The following is a 26,031-nucleotide window of genomic DNA, read 5'->3' as shown; positions in this document are numbered from 1 at the left end:
TCCTCTCTCCCATAGAGGATTTAGCCAGGCCAGGGCCTCTCCGGTGAGATGGGACATGATGAAGGCAATTTTGGCCCTGTCGGAGTTAAACTGGTGAGACAGGAGTTCAAAGTGCAGGGTGCACTGATTTATGAAGCCCCGAGCCTGGGCGGAGTCGCCTCCGAAACGAGGAGGTGCAGAAAGCCGGGGTCCGGGTGTAGGATACCATGTTATTAGTTGGCAGTGGAGCTGCCGGATTGCGAGTCATGGCACTGGCGGTGGTTGCAGGCAGAGCAGTCAGAGTGTCCAGGCGAGAATTGACATTCCGCAGGTGACCCAGGATGGACTCCTGTTGGGACCTCTGACGGGAAAGTTCATGACACAGGTCCGAGAGCGAGGGAGCTTGGGTGCCACCGGGTTCCATGGCCCGAGCAAACTGTAACGGGTCTGGGAGGCGGAACCTCTGAGCTACTATACAAGGGGGCGGTCCTTGTAAGGGAGCGGGTGGTGACCAGGGTAGACGGGCAGGCAGTCACAGCAGGTGACTGGGACAGTCTCTGAATGAACGGACAGGAGGTCACGGCAAGTGACCGGGGCAGTCTCTGGATGAACGGGCAGGAGGTCACGGCAAGTGACCGGGGCAGTCTCTGGGTAAAGGATTGGTACGACCTGTGGCGGCAGATGATAGACGTGAGCTCCCAGGTGAGCAGGCGAGAGTCTCTGGATAATCGGGTGGTCACAGCATGTGACGGCGGAGCCTCCAGGAAGACCAACAGACAGGTAGCAGATGAGCGCTCCCAGGTGAGCGGGCAGGAGTCTCTGGACAGGCGGGTGGTCACAGCACGTGACGGCAGAGCCTCCTGGTAGGCTAGCAGACAGGCAGCAGATGAGCGCTCCCAGGTGAGCGGGCAAGCTGGTCCTTAGACAGACTGACAGGAGTTGGAAGGCAGACCGTCGGACCTCAGGCAAGCAGGCAGGTAGAAGATGTGCGCTCCCAGGTGAGCGGGCAAGCTGGTCCTTAGACAGACTGACAGAAGTTGGAAGGCAGACCGTCGGACCTCAGGCTAGCAGGCAGGTAGCAGGATATCAGGCAGGAATTAGACAGCAGACTGGCAGGAATCTGGCAGGTAACTGGCAACGGGACCTGAGGGCTGAAGCAGAGTAGTGAACAGTGCTACAACATTGCTCGGGCACCTCCATTTTGGAGGAAGTGCCTTATATATGGGAGGTCCTCCGGCAATTGGCCGGGGACTCCTTAGGACGGCGCGCGCGGTCCCTTTAAGAGAGGGGGAGCGCGCGCGCGCGCGCCCTAAGCACACTACTGGGGAAGGAGCGCGTGCCGGAAGCAGCGGGGAGAGCAGCGCTGGAGGACGCCGCGCCAGGAGCGGGGAGGTGAGAGGGACGGCGTCTCTGCCTAGAACGGGGCAGAGACGCCGATGCTACAGCACGTAGCCATCTATACACAGCAGGAGGCCGCACGTAGCCATCTATACACAGCAGGAGGCCGCACGTAGCCATCTATACACAGCGGGAGGCCGCACGTAGCCATCTATACACAGCGGGAGGCCGCACGTAGCCATCTATACACAGCGGGAGGCCGCACGTAGCCATCTATACACAGCGGGAGGCCGCACGTAGCCATCTATACACAGCGGGAGGCCGCACGGCGCCATCTATACACAGCGGGAGGCCGCACGGCGCCATCTATACACAGCGGGAGGCCGCACGGCGCCATCTATACACAGCGGGAGGCCACACGGCGCCACCTATACACAGCGGGAGGCCCACAGCGCCCCCCCCAGAGAGAGCAGGAGGCCGCACGGCGCAATCTATACACAGCAGGAGGCCGCACAGCGCCCCCCCCACAGAGACAGCAGGAGGCCGCACGGCACCATCTATACTCAGCAGGAGGCTGCACGGCGCCCCCGACCCCAAAGACAGCAGGAGGCCGCAGGGCGCCATCTATACTCAGCAGGAGGCCGTACGGCGTCACCTATACACAGCGGGAGGCCACACGGCGCCACCTATACACAGCGGGAGGCCGCACGGCGCCACCTATACACAGCGGGAGGCCGCACGGCGCCACCTATACACAGCGAGAGGCAGCACGGCGCCACCTATACACAGCGGGAGGCCGCACGGCGCCACCTATACACAGCGGGAGGCGCCACCTATACACAGCGGGAGGCCGCACGGCGCCACCTATGCACAGCGGGCGGCGCCACCTATACACAGCGGGAGGCCGCACGGCGCCACCTATACACAGCGGGAGGCCCCACGGCGCCACCTATAAACAGCGGAAGGCCGCACGATGCCATCTATACACAGGGGGCCGCACAATGCCATCTATACACAGCGGGAGGCCGCACGGCGCCATCTATACACAGCGGGAGGCTGCACAGCGCCATATATACACAGCGGGAGGCTGCACGGCGCGCCCCCCCCCAGAGACAGCAGTAGGCCGCACGGCGCCATCTATACACAGCGGGAGGCCGCACGGCGCCCCCCCCCCCCAAGACAGCAGGAGGCCGCACGGCGCCATCTATACACAGCGGGAGGCCGCACGGCGCCCCCCCAGAGACAGCAGGAGGCCGCACGGCGCCATCTATACTCAGCAGGAAGCCGCACGCAGTCACGCACACACAAACATATACAGACATATACATACACGCATAAACACATTTGAAGCACAAAAATACATATAAACAGACATCACACAATGACATCTGCCTGCACACACACACACATACATACATATACATACACACACTCACCATCCCCCGACTCGGCTCCAGCTCTTTTCCGGTGCAGCACTGCAGGCCGGGTGCGCACTGCGTGACGTCACAGCTAGGAGACACGGCCGCGCACAGGGCCGTGTCTCCTAGCAGTGACGCGGCCGGGCCAGCACAGGGAAGTTAACTGCTGCAGTGCTGGCCCGGCCGAAGAAGAAGCAGCGGCTGTGTGCCGCTGCTGGGGGAGCGATCCTGGGCCCCCCCCCCCACTGCCTGCCGGTATGTGCCGTGGCGCAGCACATATAATGAGGACAATCTGGCCATAGACACCCCGGAGCCCCGGGCCCCCTGGAGGTTCGGGGCCCCGGGCGGTAGCCCAGATCGTCCTCATTATAATCCACCTATGGTTATATACATGTAACACTCACTACCCCCTATTCCTGTGTATTGCTGTAGTATATAACCTATACTCGTTATCCATCATTATAAATTAAGAAGATTTTCCACTTTATCCGATATATCTACACTCAATCAGTAGATTAGATGTCTGCTGAAGAGGCAATACACATGAACGTCTCCACATCATCCTCCCCGACTGTATCTATATGTGCCCCGTGACCCCCGATCAAGTTTCTCCATCACGTGCTCGCAGCATCACAGGTCACATAGTTTCCTCGTAGCGTTGGTGCGCGTTGTGTATCGCGACGCGCCTCCTCAGCACCCATTGGTTGGTGGAGACATACCTCCATCCTGATTGGCTATAGTTGGCCGTTTAACTCTTAGCTCTTTCTGAATGATGCCACCCCCTGACGAAGACAAGAAGCCGAAACATACGTCGGGTGGACGCCATTCAGGAGTGGGATCTGCATCTGCTAGAGCGTGAGTACAATGCACATGTGGTCACCTTTTTTAAAAACGCTTAAAGTGGATACAAATACATATCTGTCAACAGCACATATGCCCAAGTCAGTGCACTACTCTCTACAGGATTCACACCGACATCCAAATAATAAGGGACCAGCCCTTGTATATATACATATACAGGTGCATCTCACTAAAATAGAATATCATCAAAAAGTTAATTTATTTCAGTTCTTCAATACAAAAAAGTGAAACTCGTATAGCCATAATCATCAGCATTAACAGAAATAAACAATAACTGTTTGATTATATTCTAATTTAGTGAGAAACACCTGTATTTGTTCACATATGAGATATATAATTTATGTAGATTTATTCTTTGGAGGCACTTGCACTTTATGTAAAGTTTATGATAATTAAACAATCATATGTACAGATATATCTAACTAATGATATGTATATATATTTTTATATACTGGATTAATTTGTAGCTTGATTCTCTGTATTATCCCTTTGCTGTTCTAATCATGATCCATTCCCACTGGTGTTAATTGTAATTCCTGTCTCGACGTCCCCTTTGCGTATAGTTTTTAATTCCCCCCCTTTTTCTGCATTTCCTCCTCTTCCACCTGGTTATCAATATAATAATGTGCATCACCCACATGCCTGGACTCTTCTGGTCGATGTCTCCTTTCTGCTATACACTAGAGTGGTATACTATGTGCACAGATACATGGAGTGCCATATACTTCTCAGGAGGTGCGCAGCGTCCACCTCCTCACCGCACAGGCCCACAAGCTCCTCTCCGGCAGGAAGAAGATGCATTCAGGCGGCTCCTACCACTGCAGCAGACGGCAGTGCACAAGGATACAGGGTGCAGTGTGGATGTGTCTGCACCACTGGGATGTGGCCGACCTGCATGTATACATATGCCCCTCTGCAGGGCGGACTGGCCCACCGGAGGATCGGGAAAACCCCCGGGTCCCGATGGCCCCGCCCCCTAACCCCTCTGGGCCCTGTACAGAGAACAGAGGGCCCCCCCCGGTTCGCAGCACTGCCGATATGATTAGTGATGGGCCCTCTGCCTCCTCTGGGCAGCGACACTGCCGGCGCGTGCGCAGGAGGTCAGTCTCAGGGTGATGACGTCATTGCCCTGGGACTGCTTCCTGTGCGCGCTGTGGAGTACGGACCCTGCGTCGCTCCAGGCAGCGGCTGCAGCTCATCTCGACGCGTCAGTATGAAACGGGGAGGGGTGGGGGGAAGGGATAGGGGGGAGGGGTGACTGGGAGGACCCCTGGCCGGGGCTGGCAGTAAATACTGCTGGACAATGGGCATGATTATCATCATGCCCATTGCGTAGCATGTCCTGCTGCCAGCCTCTGGTTACTGGTACTATGCCCAGCAGCATGTACTATCACCAGGGGCTGGCAGGACATAGTGGGTGGGCATGATAGTACCAAGGAGGCTGGCAGGACATACTAGGCATGAATCATGCCCAGCATGTCCTGCCAGCCACTGGTGGTACCATCATGCATGCCCATTGCCCAGCCACTGGTGGTGTGGTACTATCATGCTACTACTAACACCAGTGGCTGGCTGGCAGGACATGCCATGTGAGCTTGAATGCTAATACCACAGAGGCTGGCAGTACATACTGGGCAATGGGCATGATAGTACCACCAGTAGACTGACTAGGCGGTCTCCAGGGCTCCGTCTCCCCTTCTCGCTGCTGTTAGGCTGGGTTATCATTGCGTTTATGCTGTGCGTTACAACGCATCCGTTGTAAATCAGCGCAGACGCAATGTACCGTAGACTTGCATTGCAAAAATAGGCATGCGTTTGAAAGTATGCATTATTTGCAACGCACAGCAAAACATGGTCGGCGGCTGGAGGCCAGCTGAGCACTTCTCTGACAACTGGGTTCTAGTGTCATTCTGTGCCTGCTCATCTGTCAGCCGGCATATTTGTCTGATGGCAAAGATGTAGCTCAGCTGGAGACAGAAGATCTGTGGATTACGTCAGAGCAAGGGTTTTGTTTTTAATTAAAGATGGAGTCCCTACATGTGTTTTGTGTTTTATTTTTATTAAAAAAAAATTCTGTGTTGTGTTTTTTTCTGTTTACTAGAAATTCATGGTGGCCATGTCTAGTTTGGCGTGACGCCATGAATTTCAGGCTTAGTGCCAGCTGATAATACAAAGCTGGTATTAACTCCATTATTACCCAGCGTGCCACCCCCCACCAGGGCCGTTGGAAGAGCCGGATAAAGTGCCTGGAAATGGCGCTACGATGAATGCGCCAATTCCAGGGGTGTCTGCAGGCTGCCATTTTCAGCGTGGGGGGCCCAGAATGCTTGGGCCTTACCATGCTGAGAATCCCAGCCCCCAGCCCCCCCGATCAAAATATGGCGGGAGCCCACGCATTTTTTTTTTTTAATTATTTTTTTAAATAATTTAAAAAAACCATTGGGCTTTCCTGACTTTTGATCGCCAGTCAAGGTAAAACCAGGCAGATAAAGCAGACAGGTACGGGCTGCCACCTCTATCTGCGCTGAGAATCAAAAATTCTGCAGAGCGCTATGTCATTTTTGTTTTATTATTTATTTATTTTCACACTTCTATATGTGTGACTGTCCCAACAGCTAATCACAGACGCTGACACAGAGAATGGGCGTCTGTGACTGGCTGCTTGAGTAACCTGAAAGCTGCCCATACATAGTACCATACTAGAATGTATGGGCTGATTGTACATTACTCAAACAGCCAATCACAGAAGCCCATCCTCTTTGACAGCATCTGCGATTGACTGTTGGGTCTGTCACATATGAAAGTGTGAAAAGAAAATTTTAAAAATGAATTTTTGATTCTCACCGCAGATAAAGCAGACAGCTACGTACTGCCACCCCCAGCTGCCTGGCTTTACCTTGGCTGGCGATCAAAAGAGAGAGAAGCCGAATATTTGTTTTAAACTTAACTTTTTTTTTTCCCGCCATATGTTGATCGCCAGCCAGATAAAACAAGGCAGCTGGAGGCTGGGATTCGCAGCATGGTAAGGCCCAAGCGTTCTTGGCCCTCCACGCTGAAAATCGCAGCCCACAGCCACCCCTGAAAATGGCGCATTCATCATGGCACCATTTCCAGGTGCTTTACCCGGCTCTTCCAGCGGCCCTGGGGGTGAGTGGCACCCTGGGTAAAAATAGGGTTAGTACCAGGCCAGCTTTGCCTTATCAGCTGGTACTAAGCCCGAAATTCATGGTTTCACGCCAAATTAGACATAACCACCATCAATTTCTAGTAAACAGAAAAAAAAAGACAGAATTTTTTTTTTTTTTATTATTATTAAAAATAAAACACATTTAGGGACTACATCTTTAATAAAGAAAAATCCTCACTCCCAACGGAATCCATAGGTCTTCTGTCTTCATCTCTCTTAGATCTTTGCCATCAGACAAATATGTCTGCTGACAGATGAGCAGGCACAGAATGACACTGGAGCACTGTTACTGTGTAGTGCAGTGCTATGTTTCTTTTTTGTCATTTCATGCAGTGTAGAAATCTTGGGAAAAGTGTGGATTGTGCTCTGGAAGTGATCAGTTATAGCTAACTATGTTATTTTCTGCAGAGATAAGTCCTGTATAGAAGATGTGATATATCGGTCTGCAGTTAAAGAACTTCACCTAGAGACATCACTGGTGAGTATGTGTATTACCTATACACACACACACTGACACTATATACAGAGCTCCTGTGCATAATGTCACTGGTGATCACTGTATTACCTGTACACTGACACTATATACAGAGCTCCTGTGTATAATGTCACTGGTGATCACTGTATTACCTGTACACTGACACTATATACAGAGCTCCTGTGTATAATGTCACTGGTGATCCCTGTATTACCTATACACACACACACTGATACTATATACAGAGCTCCTGTGCATAATGTCACTGGTGATCACTGTATTACCTGTACACTGACACTATATACAGAGCTCCTGTGTATAATGTCACTGGTGATCCCTGTATTTCCTATACACACACACACTGACACTATATACAAAGCTGTGCATAATGTCACTGGTGATCCCTGTATTACCTGTACACTGACACCATACACAGAGCTCCTGTGTATAATGTCACTGGTGATCACTATATTACCTGTACACTGACACTATATACAGAGCTCCTATGCATAATGTCACTGGTGATCACTATATTACCTGTACACTGACACTATATACAGAGCTCCTGTGTATAATGTCACTGGTGATCACTATATTACCTGTACACTCACACTATATACAGAGCTCCTGTGCATAATGTCACTGGTGATCACTATATTACCTGTACACTGACACTATATACAGAGCTCCTATGCATAATGTCACTGGTGATCACTATATTACCTGTACACTGACACTATATACAGAGCTCCTATGCATAATGTCACTGGTGATCACTATATTACCTGTACACTGACACTATATACAGAGCTCCTGTGTATAATGTCACTGGTGATCCCTGTATTTCCTGTACACTGACACTATATACAGAGCTCCTATGTATAATGTCACTGGTGATCACTGTATTACCTGTACACTGACACTATATACAGAGCTCCTGTGTATAATGTCACTGATGATCACTGTATTACCTCTACACTGACACTATACACAGAGCTCCTGTGTATAATGTCACTGATAATCTCTATATTATCTGTACACTGACTCTATATACAGAGCTTTTTTACATTTTCATTATCAGTCACTATCTGGTGCCATTATGTGCCATGGTCATGGCGTGGCGGTATTTGTCCCTTGTATGTGGTATTATTCAGACAGTCACTATGTTGTGCTAATATGTGGTCTTCTCATGGTGTGGCAGTATATATACCTTGTACTTGGTAGTATTTGATCACTATGTGGTGGTATGTGTTCTGGTCATGGTGTGGCGGTATTTCTCTCTTCTATATGGTATTATTAGTCTAGGTAAAGTGGATAGTTGTCAGTCATTTGTTTTTTCGGATATTAAGAATGGAAACATTCTTTATTTGCAATACATATTAAATACTTGGATGTTTAACCTCTCCCTGTGTTGTGACTACTACACAGCAGCAGAGATTTATTGGTTAATAAAGTTGATTCATTTTGAAAGAGTTTGTGGACTTATGTTATTCCTATATACGGTAACTGCATGGTGCTGGTGGGCCCCAAGATTGATTTTTTCCTGGTGGGCCCCAGGTACTCCAGTCCGGCGCTGGTCCCAGTTACCTCCTCATCTGTCCTGCTGTCGGCTGGGAGTCCTGTACAGTGCAGCATGTAGTGTGATGTGAATGCCACACTATGGAGATGCTGCTCCTACTACTGCCAAGTGAGGCTCTCACCTCCCCAGTATGGTGCCCTCAGGAGCTCCCACAGGGCATCACAGGCCTTAGTATGAAGCAATTCCACAAGTCTTCTAGTATTGCTTCATACTAAGGCCTTTGATGCCCTGTGAGAGCTCCCTGAGGAGGTGAGAGCCTCACCTCATAGGGCCCCATGATCTCTATGTACGATCCCTGACTGGGCCCCATGATCTCTATGTACGCCGCTGACTCGGCCCCATGATCTCTATGTACGCCGCTGACTGGGCCCCATGATCTCTTTGTACGCCGCTGACTGGGCCCCATGATCTCTATGTGCACCGCTGACTGGGCCCCATGATCTCTATGTACACCGCTGACTGGGCCCCATGATCTCTATGTACGCCGCTGACTGGGCCCCATGATCTCTATGTACGCCGCTGACTGGACCCCATGATCTCTATGTACGCCGCTGACTAGGCCCCATGATCTCTATGTACTCCGCTGACTAGGCCCCATGATCTCTATGTACTCCGCTGACTGGGTCCCATGATCTCTATGTACGCCGCTGAGGGGGCCCCATGATCTCTATGTACACCCCTAACCTGATTGGCCCCATGATCTCTATGTACGCCGCTGACTGGGCCCCATGATCTCTATGCACGGCTCTGACTGGGCCCCATAATCTCTGATCTCTCATGATGTTTTTTTTTTATTAAAGATGGAGTCCCTAAATGTATTTTGTGTTTTATTTTTACTGTGTAGTGCGGCACTATGTTGCATTTTGTCATTTCATGCAGTGTAGAAATCTTGGGAAAAGTGTGGCTTGTGCTCTGGAAGTGATCAGTTATAGCTAACTATGTTATTTTCTGCAGCGATAAGTCCTGCATAGAAGATGTGATATATCGGTCTGCAGATAAAGAACTTCACCTAGAGACATCACTGGTGAGTATGTGTATTACCTATACACACACACTGACACTATATACAGAGCTCCTGTGCATAATGTCACTGGTGATCACTGTATTACCTGTACACTGACACTATATACAGAGCTCCTGTGTATTATGTCACTGGTGATCACTGTATTACCTGTACACTATATACAGAGCTCCTGTGTATAATATCAATGGTCATCATTGCATTACCTGTACACTGACACTATATACAGAGCTTCTGTGTATAATGTCACTGGTGATGACTGTATAACCTGTACACTATATACAGAGCTCCTGTGCATAATGTCACTGGTGATCACTGTATAACCTGTACACTGACCCAATATACTGAGCTTTTTTACATTTTTATTATTTTAGCATTATTTGTCACTATGTGGTGGCATTATGTGCTTTGGTCATGACATGACGATATTTGTCCCTTCTATGTGGTATTATTCAGTCACTATGTGGTGGTAATATGTGGTCTCATGGTGTGTCAGTATTTATACCTTGTATCTGGTAGCATTTGATCACTATGTGGTGGTATTATGTGCTTTGGTCATGGTGTGGCGGTATTTGTGCCTTGTATGTGGCATTATTTGGGCACTATGTGGTGGTAACATGTGATCTGGTCACGGTGTGGTGGTATTTCTGCCTTCTATCTGGTAATATTGGTCTTGGTAGAGTGGATTGTGGTTGGTCATTTGTTTTATCTGATATCAATAAGGGGAAACCTCTTTATTTCCAATAGATATTAAATACTTGGATGTTTAACCCCTCCCTGCCCTGTGACTATTACACAGCAGCAGAGATGCAGTTACAGAGGTTCACCAGAGAAAGCAAGTTGGCATTTGGTGAGATTTTCACCTCTGTATTTATAAGACAAAACCAGGAGTGGGTGAGAAATGCATAAAACATGACCTCGGATTGCTCCACTCCTGGTTTTGTCTTATAAATACAGAGGTAAAAATCTCACCAAATACTCAAAGTGCCACAATTCTTCTGACAGTGCGGATTCCACCAATAAATAAGTGATCCCCTTCCCAACCTGTGCATCGCTGATAACTTGTTTTCACCAATAAAAACCCTTTAATGCAAACTACAGTAATTGTACATCGCAGTTCTGGTGAGGGCACAGTGATGGGCAGGAGCCGCCAATATAATGGGTATAACGGCTAACAGGTATTTGCAAATAGCTGAAGGGTGGGTGGGCCCGGGTGGGCCCCTGGAGTAAATGTCCCTGGTGGGCCCCAGACACCCCAGCCCCTGATTTGTCATGCACGGACCCGAAGCGACTGTGCACTGCGATACACACATCCTGTTGAAATTTCTGCTGGCGTTTACAAGCCCCAACCCCCCCTGGGCCCGGTCGCAGTGACTGCCACTGCGACCGCGGACATTACGCCCCTGGCTACGTGAATCATATGTCCCATTTTGGTGCTCCTCACCATTTGCATGGCACAGTCATGCATGCTTCTCTATCACCATAGCATGCTGCAAACAATCAGGATGGTTTCTGCTACATCTCTATATAAAAAGATAGTACATCTGTATTTCTATGATACGTAGAGTGGATGGAAATCATACATCTTGCTAATATTTATTATATTACATTCATCTGATGCTCTGTAGTAACAATGTAAATTAAATTGGCGACTTAGTGCAGTACTATTACTATTAGTAAATGTGGGACCTTGTGTTCCACAGAATATCTGAATATTACCTGAATATTTAATCTCAGCTAATGTTCATTTATCTCTTAAATATCATTGGTCAGATGCTGATCACATGACCAGTGGTGGTGCATGCATGATGATTCCATATGAAGTGCACTGAGTGACAGTTGGAAGTGACAGTTGGAATTGACCAACAACAGTGGAGGAGATGTCGGCTAACTCTAAGCAAAGCAATAATATGGATACAAAAGAGGAGGAGATTGTGGTGAGCAGAGAAAGAGTGAAGACACGAAGACCTTCCCATGACACATCTGATGATGAGAGGAAGTCTTCAGTCAACAGGACAAAACCACCAGTCCAGAAGAAAGAAGAAGTAGAGGAGAACGTGGTGAGGAGAGAAGGAGCGAAGAGACTAAGACCTTCCCATGACACATCTGATGATGAGAGGAAGTCTTCAGTCAACAGGACAAAACAACCTGTCCAGAAGAAAGAAGAAGAAGTGGAAGAAAAGGAGAAGATAGAAAGTCAGAAGATGGGAGCCAAGAAGAGAGGAGCCATCTTCATCTCATCAGGGGACAAAAAGGAGAAGAAAAGAAGAAGAATTACATTAGGACAGAAACCCATGGATCTAAAGCAGAAGGCTGAAGAAGCTGAAGGAAGCAGCGGTGTTCGGCCAACTAGCTCCAAAAGCACAGTCTCTGATACCATCAAGAGGAGATTATTATTCCATCAAGTGCTTGGCCGGGGATGCTATGGAACGGTCCTGCTGGCGGAAGATTCATCTACCCGCAAACATTTTGCTGTTAAGATCATCGGCAAAAGAGCCCTGCTTGCTGACGGTGATGAGCGTGTGATGGTGGAGCGACGGGTTTTACAGCTGGCATCTGGGAGCCCCTTCCTTGTCCACGCAGACTTTGCATTCCAGACCAAGGTACAGTATTGATTGCTCGATATTAGGAAATGTCACACGTACCACACACTGCTCTGCCTCATGGACCCCACTGATATCATCTTACATTTCAATATAGCATGTCCCAAGGTAACCGCAGACAATAAGATGAATGTGATGACTATACACATGGGATATTGTGGCCCCTACTGTAATCAATAACATTTATGGCGGGGCTTGGTACATTGGGAATCATTTATTAAAACAGCCTTTTTACTTATCCCAGCCAATCACAGAACAGCTTTTACTTTTCCAGGTCAGTTAAAACAACCTTAGCTGAGCTCTAATTGGTTAGTATGGGCAACTAGTTTTCTAGTGAGCAGATTTATTAATGAGGCCCAATGTACCCCGCTGTATAAATGATTGAAAATATTAGATGTCATCATAGAGGTCAATGAACTGTAGAAAATCACTTGCCCGGACCTCATGTGTCTAATTGGGTGACTGGTAATATTTGTATCATTTACAGCATTCGCTGGGCATTATCTTGTTCGTAGGCATCATCGCCATGTAGTAGTCTCTAGCTCATTTCTTTGACACTGTAGAATTTTACATATTATTATCTTGTATAGACATGGGATTTCAGAATAGATTAAATGTATTTGTTATTTTTTGTTATTTCCTGGATGACATTGTATTTTGTGTATACCATGTGGGGGGACCCTGTGTACACTATATGTCAGGGCTATTGACTTTTGTGCACTTTATATACAATTTGAAAATGTGTTAATATTTTTGTATACAAGTATTATCTGTATCTTAAAGGTTTTTTTAATTAATGTTGGGAGATTTTTATGCACGTGCATCTACTTGTTTTTCATTGCCATGTTTTCTATGTATAAATATACTGGAATAAAGTACAAAATCCACTGTCTTGGAGTGAAATTTCTTCTAACCTCACCAAGTAATGAAAAAGATGGTATCATATTGACCAGGGGCGAGGTGGGCCAGAGGGGCACATGCCCTCCAGGCCGGTGGCCAAGCAGCTGCTTCTTTACAGACTGCAGGGCGGCCCTGTATCTTTCATTGTGTACATGTGCCAGCTGGGCATCTGCAGCCCAGAACAGCCGGCACAGGCCACGTTCTTATGCCTGCCGGAGAGAAGCTTCAGCCGCTGAGCAGTACGAGAGGGCAGACATCTTTGATTCTTGTAAGGCCACGACCCCACTATCAGTATTTGGTCAGTATTCGGTCAGTATTTTTTCACAGGAGTGGGAGACAAAACCAGGAGTTGGTGATAAATGCAGAATTGGTGACTTGTTTCTATTATACCTTTTCTCTGATTGTTACTGACCTGGTTTTGGTTCCCACTCCTGAGAAAATATACTGACCAAATACTGATAGTGGGGCCGTGGCCTTAGCCTGAGCTCCGGATAGTGGTCAGGACAGGAGATTTATACTTTTTGTAGAGTGTGGAAGTGGCAGGATGCTGCTCACCTCCTGACAAGTCCAGGGCCAGATCCTGAATGTTATCTATGGTCGCTCTGCTGAGGATCAGAAAGATTTATTGTAGCAGATGGACCCTTCAAGCAGGTTGGGGTCGTGCTGTCAGTGTGAGATCATCGGCTCTCGATCTGTATGAATGTTCAAATCACATCGGACCTGAGATAGAGACACTTCAGACCTTACTATACAGACCCCTGCCCCAGACTGATCCTGCACCAGCTACAGGTCCAGAGCCGGCATAACCACCCATTGCACCAGGGCAAGTGCCAGGGCCCTGGGCAAGAGGGGGGGGGGGCACTCACAGTTGGGGACACTGGAACGCTATTGGGCCTGTGAGTTGGGGGGGCCCGGTGTAACCACCCCCCCCCGTGCTTTACGGTGTTTGAAATACTCACCTCTCGTCATACCCTGCTGGCCGCAGGTCCAGTCTCCTCTGCGTCTTCTGACTCTGTGACGTCTCAGTGTTGAAGAGACAGGACCTGTAGCCAGCAGGGTATGAGGAGAGGTGAGTATTTTATTTATTTTTTTATGTATGGAGCCCATTCTCTATGGAGCATTATATGGGGCCCATTCTCTATGGAGCATTATATGGGGCCCATTCTCTATGGAGCATTATATGGGGCCCATTCTCTATGGAGCATTATATGGGGCCCATTCTCTATGGAGCATTATATGGGGCCCATTATTCTGTATGGCATATTACATGACGCCCATTATTCTGCATGGAGTAATATATGGGGTCAATTATGGTGTAATGAGCATTATATGGGGTTCATTATTCTGTATAGAGCATTATATGGGGCCTATTATTCTGTATGGAACATTATATGGGGTCCATTATTCAGTATGGAGCCCATTCTGTATAGAGGACTATGTGGTGCCCATAATACTGTATGGAGGACTATGTAGTGCCCATAATACTGTTTGGAGGACTATAATGTACAGTCTAAAATGAAAACTTTTGAATCCCCCCTTGACACGCCCCATGCACTGTGAGGATTCGCCGGTTTCTGAGCTATTATAGAATTTACAATAGATATCACTCATGAAATGTAAGAAGTACCGTATTTTTCGGACTATAAGATGCACCGGACCATAAGACGCACCTAGGTTTTAGAGGAGGAAAATAATAAAAAAAAAATTTAAGCCAAAAATGTGTTCATGATGCACTTTTAAGGGGGAGGGGGTCTTCTGCTGACACTGGTATAGGGGTAATGTCCCCCAATTCTGACAATATCCCCCATCCTGGTATATATGCCCCCCCTTTTATACGTGGTCCCCATCCCCATCCTGGTATGCATGGCACCCCTCATCCCTATCCCGGTATGCATGGCACCCCTCATCCCTATCCCGGTATGCATGGCACCCCTCATCCCTATCCCGGTATGCATGGCACCCCTCATCCCTATCCCGGTATGCATGGCACCCCTCATCCCTATCCCGGTATGCATGGCACCCCTCATCCCTGTCCCGGTATGCATGGCACCCCTCATCCTTACCCTGTGTGACAGTGTCACTGGTTTTATATGTGAGGGGAGGTATGTGTCACTCAGGATGCTCTCCTGTGTGAACTAAGACCGACTTTATTTTTCTGCCAGCGTGTTATATGCTGGTAGGCTTACTTTGTTAAAGGGTGTGCGGTTTTATGGGAATGGCAAAGAGGGCGGGACGCCATTCCCCCTACCTCCCCTCAGGGTGTGGCTGAGCAATGTGTAAAAGCTCAGTCCCTTTTTTTTTTTCTCTGGAGTGTGGTCTGGGAGATGGAAGTCTCCAGACAGTATTGTGGAAGCTGCAGAGCTTTTCACATGGACTTTAGCAGTGCAGTTTATGCTACCGAGAGCGGGCGGAACCCGCTCATCTATGGACTGAGTTATACTTTGTTTTGTTTTTTTCGTTTAACCCAGAGGGGTCATGTTTGTTTTTCCTGTGAAACCTGCATGAGTTTATGGCTGATATTAAACCAGCAGAAAGGAAAACCTGAGAACGTGTGTCCTGAGTCTGCCTCCAGGAGAGCCGAGCGAGTCGACTTGCCACACCTGGTATAGTGGTATGCATGGCACCCCTCATCCCTGTCCTGGTATGCATGGCACCCCTCATCCCTGTCCTGGTATGGATGGCACCTCTAATCCCCATCATGCTGCACATGGCCCCCTCAGCGTTACCCTGGTATGTATGGCCCCCTCAGCGTTACCCTGGTATGTATGGCCCCCTCAGCGTTACCCTGGTATGTATGGCCCCCTCAGCGTTACCCTGGTATGCATGGTCCCCCTAATCCTTATCCTGGTATGCATGGTCCCCCTAATCCTTATCCTGGTATGCATGGTCCCCCTAATCCTTATCCTGGTATGCATGGTCCCCCTAATCCTTATCCTGGTATGCATGGTCCCCCTAATCCTTATCCTGGTATGCATGGTCCCCCTAATCCCCATCATGCTGCACATAAAAAAAACAAAAACCACTGATACTCACCTTTCTTCTCTCCTCCAGCGCTGCGTCCTGTCTGCCCGCACTGATCTCTCCATGTGAGCCGCGCATGACATCACTGCCATGCGTGGCTCACAAGGAGAGATCAGCTGCCAGAAGTCACTGCTCCCCATGCCGGGACTGTGTGCGCGGGGAGCAGTGACTTCACTCTCCTTCATAGCCGGCACACAGCGTAGCTAACATTTTGGAGGGAAAAAAGTGCGTCTTTATAGTCCGAAAAATACGGTAAGTGAAATCTTTGGCATTGTACTATATCTATATTTCTCCGCCTTATCTGTGCATCATGAATTGTGGTATGTGTTAAAGGGGCCCACTGAGACTCTTTTGAGCCTACGAAAACCTGGAGCCGGCCCTGTACAGGACATCACAGATTATATCTATACTGCCATCTATACAATGTGATGTCTGGTAGTCGGTGCAGGATCAGTCCAGGGCATATATGATCTAATGTCAGTGCACAATAAAGTACATACTGTACATTGCTGACATACTGTGACTACAGACATCAGATCTTATACAGTATATATATGCTGTATGTATATACATGTATATGACTGTAGATACCACCAAAATGGAACAATAGGTGCTTATTGATGCTAAAATAAATATTGCAAAAATTAAAAGACAATTCTACAGAGTATAACATTGGAGGACCCCAAGTCACCAACACATGAGTATCACATATATAGAGACAGTAGTGAATATATATATATATATACTAGATGGTGTGCGGATTCAAACGCATCGGGTATTCTAGAATATGAATGCGGTACACCGGGCGCAATCAGCACAGCGGTGTTTAAATTTGGCGCCAATATCGCTTATTGGTCCCGGCCGCGACCAATCAGCGAATTGTATTAGTGAGGACCGGGGAGCGGCGCTGCGGGAGATGACCGGCTGCTCGCAGCAGAAGTATCCCGACCGGCGGCGCCGCTCCTCCCTTCACACTTACCGTCGGGAGATCAGCGGTCCTAGCCGCTGATCTCCCGACGGTAGCCGCATGGAGGTCAGCGGCGCCGCCGGTCATCTCCCGGCTGCATCCCTGCTGACCTCCGTGCGGCAGATGAGCCGCTAACGGCCGCCATCTTTTTTCTGAAATCCCGCGTCGCTGATTGGCCGCGGCCGGACCAATCAGCGACGCGGGATTTTCTGGACAGACAGACAGACGGGATAAGACAATTATATATATTAGATATATGCCTATAACTTGCCAAAAAAAATCCTAATGATTGCACGCATATGTAGCACAATGTGAATGTTAATCTATATAGTTGACAATAACCAAGGGGAAATGTAAGTGTCTTTAGAACTACTAAGAAGATAGCTTCTTACACTCACAAGCCCAAGTGAGTACACATATATAGTATATAATATTAAACTCTGTAAAGAATCTCCTATAAAATAATACATTCAAAATGGAAGAGCAGTAGTTACAGCAACTTAAATGTCCAAGTGAGTAAATGTGGGATGTGGTCCTATGTGCACCAATGTACCTTTCGTCCTTGCTTCATCAGGGGCCCCCAAAACATCCATTTTGGATGTTTTATTTTATAGGAGATTCCTTATAGAGCTTAATATTATATACTATATATGAGTACCCACTTGGGCTTGTGAGTCTATTGTGGTATAGCGACAAGCTCGGCTGTATGCGTAGGTAAAATACAAGATACTGTCTCTTTAAATTCTCAGGTTAGTTTATTTAGCAGTCATAAACTACCCTTGAGTCCATAAATAAAAACACAGCCCATTCAGCTAAAGAGACAAAACAAAATGCTAAACTTTCAGCAGAGTCCTTATCTCGGCCAAGGTCTGGCCACTCACAATTAGCTACTCACAGGTTCATCACAGCATGTGCTAGCTCCTTCCTAGAACAAAGTTTCCCCAGGTACTGAACACACCTGAGTGTCAGGGCTGACTATTTAAAGCCCAGACACTCCCCTGATTGGAATGAAGGTGGATAACGTTCCTCCCTACACTTTCATTATCCACTGAAAACATTCCATTGTAAATGTGGTTCTATTAACTCTCTGCACCTACTGCATGAGAACTTGCATGTTTTCACATCACTGAGTCTAAGAGTCTCAGCGACACATACCTCCCTTCTGACACACTACCAGAGACTTTGTCACACTATGAAGATATCCTTTTAGTAGTTCTACAGACGCTTACATTTCCCCTTAGTTAATGTCAATTATATAGATTAACATTCACATTGTGCTACGTATCTGTGCAATCACTAGGATTTTTTATTTTTGGCAACCATGTTATAGATATATATATATATATATATATATATATATATATATACATACACACACACACACACACACACACACACACACACACACACACACACACACACACACACACACACTAGCTATTGAACCTGTTCTACGCCCGGGTGGCGAGCATTTTTATTGGTATATGGTCTCCCATGCTGGTATGTGCTGCCCCCCACTGGTATTTGTGCTGCCCCCATCCTGTCCCCTCTCCCCAATCCGGGTATGCATGGCACCCCCTCATCCCAATCCGGTATGCATGGCACCCCATCTCTCATCCTGGTATGTATGGCACCGATCATTCCCAAACCTGGTATGTATGGCACTCAATCCCTCTTCCTGATGTGCATGGCACCCCATCCCTCATCTTGGTATTTATGGCACACCTCATCCCTATCCTGTTATGTATGTTACCCCTCATCCTGGTATGCATGGCAACCCATCCCTCATCCTGGTATGCATGGTACCCCTCATTCCTATTCTGGTATTTATGGTACCCCTCATCTTGGTATACATGGCACCCCTCATCCCAATCCGGGTATGTATGGCACCCCTCATCCCCCAATCCTGGTATGTATGGCCTCCTCATCCCCCATCCTGGTATGCATGGCTCTCTCATCCCCAATCCTGGTATGCATGACTCTCTCATCCCCAATCCTGGTATGTATGGCCTCCTCATCCCCCAATCCTGGTATGCATGGTCCCCTCATCCCCCAATCCTGGTATGCATGGTCCCCTCATCCCCCAATCCTGGTATGCATGGTCCCCTCATCCCCCAATCCTGGTATGCATGGTACCCCTCATCCCTATTCTGGTATGCATGGAACCCCACTTTCCTATCCTGGTATGCATGGCACCCCTCACCCCCCAATCCTGGTATGTATGGCACCCCTCACCCCCCAATCCTGGTTTTCATGGTTCAGTCACCCCCCAAATCCTGGTATGCATTGTACCCCTCATCCCCCAATCCTGGTATGCATGGTCCCCTCACACCCCTTTCCTGGTATGTATGGTACCCCTCATACCCCTTTCCTGGTATGTATGGTACCCGTCACACCCCATTCCTGGTATGTATGGCACCCCTCATCCCTTTCACGGTGCACACATACAAAAAAATAAACACATACTCACCTTTCTTCCCTGTGCTCCAGTGCTACTGTATCCTGTTCTGCCGGGGGAGGAGTGCGGCGCCAGAATACGCACGTGCCCATACCGTGCTGTTCAACGGCATTTTGCTGAAGACACACTGCAAATATGTCTTCAGTAAAATGGCGCCGGATAGAGTTATGCACATGTGCCGATTCCAACACCTTCACTCCTGCCCTGGTCTCCGGCGAGAAGAGAAGCACCGCTGCAACGCTCCTCCCGGTCAGGTAAGTATGGCGCCGGAGATCGCGGTATGTGTTCAGTGTCTACGCATACCGCAATCTCCGGCGCCATACACTCCTCTTACCTGTAACGTAATAGGTTCTTCTGTCTAGAGCCAGACTGCGCAGGCATGTAGCACTTGCCAAGTCTTTAAAGGCTTCAGACAGAGGGAGGCTTGTAGCATTATATTATATATACAGTACAGACCAAAAGTTTATTTAAAGATTTTTCTGCATTTTCATGACTATGAAAATTGTACATTCACACTAAAGGCATCAAAAGTATGAATTAACACATGTGGAATTATATACTTAACAAAAAAGTGTGAAACAACTGAAAATATTATATTATATTCTAGGTTCTTTCAAGTAGCCACCTTTTGCTTTGATGACTGCTTTGCACACTCTTGGCATTCTCTTGATGAGCTTCAAGAGGTACAGTAGTCACGGGAAATGGTCTTCTAACAATCTTGAAGGAGTTCCCAGAGATGCTTAGCACTTGTTGGCCCTTTTGCCTTCACTCTGCGGTCCAGCTCACCCCAACCCATCTCGATTGGGTTCAGGTCTGGTGACTGTGGAGGCCAGGTCATCTGGCGTAGCACCCCATCACTCTCCTCCTTGGTCAAATAGCCCTTACACAGCCTGGAGGTGTGTTTGGGGTCATTGTCCTGTTGAAAAATAAATGATGGTCCAACTAAACGCAAACCGGTTGGAATAGCATGCCGCTGCAAGATGCTGTGGTAGCCATGCTGGTTCAGTATGCCTTCAATTTTGAATAAATCCCCAACAGTGTCACCAGCAAAGCACCCCCACACCATCACACCTCCTCCTCCATGCTTCACGGTGGGAACCAGGCATGTAGAGTCCATCCGTTCACCTTTTCTGCGTCGCACAAAGTCACAGTGGTTGGAACAAAAGATCTCAAATTTGGACTTATCAGTAGTGTTGAGCGATACCTTCCGATATCAGGAAATATCGTATCGGATTGGATCGGACCGATACCCAAAAAGTATCGAATATCGCCGATTCCGATACCGGAAACCAATGCAAGTCAATGGGACACAAATATCGGAATGAAAATAAACCCTTTCTTTCCTTGTAGGTTAATTCTACATGAAGTAAAACAACTAAGAATAATGTAGAATGTATTACGCGAAAAGCCGGCAATTCAGCAGCGGCATACACCTTTACCCGACAATTTACAACAGAAAAAATAGAGCTTCACACATAGATTAGATAGATAGAAACATGTCAGTCACATATATATGAAGTACAGTGACAGTGTTGCTTACTGTACTTGTCATTTAGTGTAAAGGATTTATTTTAAAAAATAATAGTGTTTTCATGCACCGTCTCTTTAAAAAAGTCGGCCGGCAATTCAGCAGCGGTACCCGACAATTTGTAACAGACAGAATAGAGCTTCACACATAGATTAGATAGATAGAAACATGTCAGTCACATATATATGAAGTACAGTGACAGTGTTGATTACTGTACTTGTCATTTAGTGTTAAAATAAAGGATTTATTTAAAAAAAAATTGGCGTGGGGTTCCCCTTAATTTTAGTCTCTAGCGGAGGTTAAGCAGACGGCTGGGGCAGATGTTTGAAGCCTGGGAAGGGGGTAATACCCACGGAGCTTCCCAGACTACTAATATCAGCCCCCAGCTGAATACCTAGCCTTTACTAGCTATTAAAATGGGGGACCCCCCCCAAAAAAATGACGTGGCTTACCCCCTATTTAATAGCTAGCAAAGGCTAGGCAGACAGCTGGGGGCTGATATTAATAGCCCAGGAAGGGTGCCATGAATATTGGCCCCTTCCCAGGCTAGAAACACCAGCCGTCAGCCGCCCCAGAAATGGCGCATCCATAGGATGCGACAACTCTGGCACTTAGCCTCGCTCTTCCACGTTGCCCTGGTGCGGTGGCAGGGGGTAATAGTGGTGGGGTTCATGTCAGCGCCAGCTGCCATGAAGCCCAGGTTAGTAATGATGGGCGTCTATAAGACACCCCCATTACTAACCTACAAAGTGTTAAAAAGAAAAAACACACACTACACCCAGAAAAAATAATTTATTTGAAATAAAACACACAATTTTATTTAATTCTTAGTTTACTAAAAAAAAAGAGTTACCTGTCCACGTTCCTGCGCTGATCTCCCATGCACAGCTGTCACATCTGGAGATGGTGACAGCTGTGCATGGCTGCTGTAAGCTCGCACTGCCGGGAACACGTCCGCTCCCGGCAGCGGGAGCCACTGACTGAGGTCACCGGAGTGCATTCAGGCAGCGCAGCTCCGGAGACCTCCTTTACGGCAGTGCTGTACCGTGGGAATTTCTTACGATACAGCAGGGCCGTAAAGGAGCTAACCGGAGCAGCGCTGCCTGAACTCCGGCGAACCCGCTTATGCAATGACGGGGCTGCTTTACGGCCCCGTCATTCTAGCGGCGGCTGCTTTACGGCCCCGTCATTCTAGCGGCGGCAGCGGTTTAGAGCGGTCACATTCTATGTGGCTGCTCTAAACTGGAGATCATCGTGGGACACTCGTGGACTACTACGGAGGGGTAAGGATAAGGTTGTGGTTTATTATTTTATATTTTATTACAGGAGATCGATGGCTTCGGGGAATTAGGTGTCTAGGTGAGTATAGGTGTAGTTTTTTATTTTTTACTTTATTTTAGGTGGCGATCGGCGGGGACAGGTAATGTATGAACTAATTTATTGTAGGCTACCACTGGCCACCAATGACATGTATTTAAAATTTATTGGGGACACAGTAGGGCAATTTAAATAGCAGGATCAGGCTGATGGGAACTACTGCTCCCATCGAGCTGATCCTGCTGGCACGAGTGGACGGGGGACAGACATAGGCCGATGGGAGTAGTAGTGTCACATCGGCCTATGTCTGCCTGCACGCACACACCCGCAGACATCGCACAGACACCGCACACACCCGCAGACATCGCACAGACACCGCACACACCCGCAGACATCGCACAGAAACCGCACACACTCGCAGACATCGCACAGACACCGCAGACATCGCACAGACACCGCGCACACCCGCACACATCGCACAGACACCGCACACACCCGCAGACATCGCACAGACACCCCGCACACACTCGCAGACACACGCACAGACACCCACACACACCAGTCATGACGGGCTGATCGTCTGGGAGGTGAGGCTGACCTGTGCGACCGTGGGAAAGTTCATGTGAGTTCATACAATGCAGTCAAGCATGAACTCACATGAACCCTCTGAGGGCACCGCGGCTACTTCAAATGAACAGCTGATCAGCATCACCTGATACCTCAGCTGTTCATTTGAAATAACCGGCGGGAAAGCGCAGCACAGAACGGGAAAGCCGGCGGTGAAGTCTTTTCACTGCCGACTTCCCCGCCCGGGTCCTTCACTCCCCGCTCCTTGGTGCTGCGCTCCCCGCCCGGTCCTAACTTACGATCGGGATGGGATGTGGCGAGGGGAGCGGAGGATCGGGGTGGGAGGCTGCAGGGAAGCAGTATGGGGCTGTGTGATTGTTTAAAAGCCGGCGGCTTTTTACCGCCCGCCGGCTTTTAAACGATCAGTAGAATTCTCCCACGCTGGGATGGCATTCTGATGACAGGCTGGATCTCAGCTGAGCGCTGCCATCCAGCTTGTGATCCTTCAGAGACACTGCAGAGCGCAGGCATTATGGGAACTTCCGATTCCGGTATTCGATATTGTAAAAGTATCGGAATTAAGTATCGGAATTCCGATACCGCGAATATCGGCTGATACCCGATATTACAGTATCGGAATGCTCAACACTAGTGATGAAAAAAATTTGAACATTTGTAAATAAAAAACCATTGGGTTTGTGCGTCCATTTTCTAAGACCTGCAAATGTTTTATTCTTTTTTTGTGAGGTGGGGAGATGTTTTGATCACATTTTATTGCCTTTTGTTAGGAAAGTGTGTCGGCCAAAAACACACTTAATTGAATATTTTGATAATAATATAATTATTTTTTTTTATACTTAATAAAGGAAAAGGGTTGATTCAAATTATTATAAGTTTTTATTTGGTTTATATTTTTAACACGTTTTTATATATGTTTACTTTATTTTTTCAGTCCTCTTATGGAATTTAAAGGGTTTTTCAACAAACAAAGTACATTTTAACTAATAGATCTTGGAGTAAAAATAAGTTCTACAATTGGATGTGTTAAAAACATGTTCCTGTGCTGAGATAATCTTATAAATGTGCCCCTGGTTTGTACTGTGTAATGGATGTGTCTGACCTTACAGGGCCATGGTCTGATCATACCACAGCTCCTGGGCAGGGGGGGAGACAAAAGAGTATACAGACATTACAACACGGGATCACAGCTGATTCATTTTGTGAGGCAAAACATTTTGCTGTCTGTTTTTAAGCAATATTTTTCCTGAAAGAAATAATCATTTGTGATCCTGTCTGTATCCTCTTTTGCTTCCTCCTGCCCAGGAGCTGTGGTATGATCAGACCATTTTCCAGCACGGTCAGACACGGCCATTACACAGTACACAGCAGGGGCACATTTATAAGATTATCTCAGCACAGGAACATTTATTTTTACACTCATCCTAGTAGTTCTCATAGTCAGCTGCCATGATAACCCATCCGCAGCCAGTGATCAGTGTAACAGCAGCGATCAGAACAATCTCTGATGGCTGCGGTTACAGATGCCGGCTGTGTACAGGCATCTCCCTGTAGAACCGCGAGCAAAACGCCTGTGGGTGGAGGTCACACAGCCCTACCCCGCTCATGCCATACGGCCTCTGGATTTGGCTCATCCCATCTTTATTTCTTCATTATATCCTGATATTTATTCTTATGTTGGCCAATGACTTTTGCACTATGTACATTATTACGGCCATATATTCAAGTTATGTGTCACAAGAATTATATGAGATTTTTCCTATTTATTATATTAGATGCACTGTTTTTCTCTTTGATGTTATTCTGGTATATACATATATATATCTGCACATGCACTTTATGTATTTAATATATCGATGGTGTTAATTTACTTGTATTCATGTATTTACTGGATGAAATCCAATATATGTGCGTCCTAGGGAGAACCACTATTCAATACATAGGCTGTGTCTCTACACCCCACGTGTGTTTTAATGTATAGTTGTCAATTACATGTTTTTTAACGTATTTTTCATGTCTGATCACTGATTTATCCAAATAAAGAATTTACTCCATTATGTCTGCTGTATTATTTAATCCTTACTGGATTGTTGTAGGTCATTTCATACTTGAATTGTGGTCCAGTGGACCTTAATGATTCTACACATGTATTTTTTTTCCTGAATGTGTAGCTATACCCCATTCATTGTCGGTGTTATGTGTACAGGCATCTGCCCAGTATGATGCGGGCTCAGCTCCTGAACCTGCTCCATACAGAGACCTGACATTGGAGGAGCTATTACATCATATGTCGGCAAACGCTTTTCTGCCTCCTTTAAAAGTTAGCAGTGGGAGAGCATGATAAAAAGGCTTACCTACCCCCTGAGACCGACTTTAGCTCTTAGGCCACGGCCCCACTATCAGTATTTGGTCAGTATTCGGTCAGTATTTTTTCTCAGGAGTGGGAGCCAAGACCAGGAGTGGGTGATAAATGCAGAGTTGGTGACTTGTTTCTATTATACCTTTTTTCTGATTGTTCCTCACCTGGTTTTGGCTTTGGGGTGACAGCTAATATTTTAACAATAGTAGGGGTAACATTAGGCCTTATTCAGAAATACTGTCTGTTATTAAAATTGGCTTTGTTATCAATAGTAATAAAACCTCAATTTTTTTATTTTTTTTATTTTATTTTTAAAAAGCAGATTTATCAGCCATCACCCCAAGATTCCCCTGATTCTTTAGGTCATGGTGCTCTTTGGATGACAGCTAATATGTCTAGAGTTTACAGTAGGATGCACTGGTCCATGTTTATAGA

General features: G+C 47.3%; 1 long non-coding RNA gene across 2 annotated transcripts in view; it reads right to left on the bottom strand.

The window, feature by feature from the left end:
* Window positions 1-26,031, bottom strand: part of LOC141229000 (uncharacterized) — a 42,191-nt gene that overhangs the window by 8,671 nt on the left and 7,489 nt on the right. Inside the window, exon 1 of one of the 2 annotated variants that reach the window (XR_012295792.1) lies at window positions 18,245-18,313. The exons of the other annotated variant lie outside the window; for it this stretch is intronic. This is a non-coding gene — a long non-coding RNA (uncharacterized lncRNA). Of the gene's footprint in view, window positions 1-18,244; window positions 18,314-26,031 lie in introns of those variants that run through there. 2 annotated transcript variants of the gene reach the window in all.

Source organism: Phyllobates terribilis, unplaced genomic scaffold (assembly GCF_046119375.1).
Source record: "Phyllobates terribilis strain yellow unplaced genomic scaffold, ASM4611937v1 Scaffold_442__1_contigs__length_1511491, whole genome shotgun sequence".
Taxonomy (NCBI): domain Eukaryota; kingdom Metazoa; phylum Chordata; class Amphibia; order Anura; family Dendrobatidae; genus Phyllobates; species Phyllobates terribilis.
The sequence above is the reverse complement of the archived record's forward strand: the minus strand, read 5'-3'. Positions and strand labels throughout refer to the sequence as shown.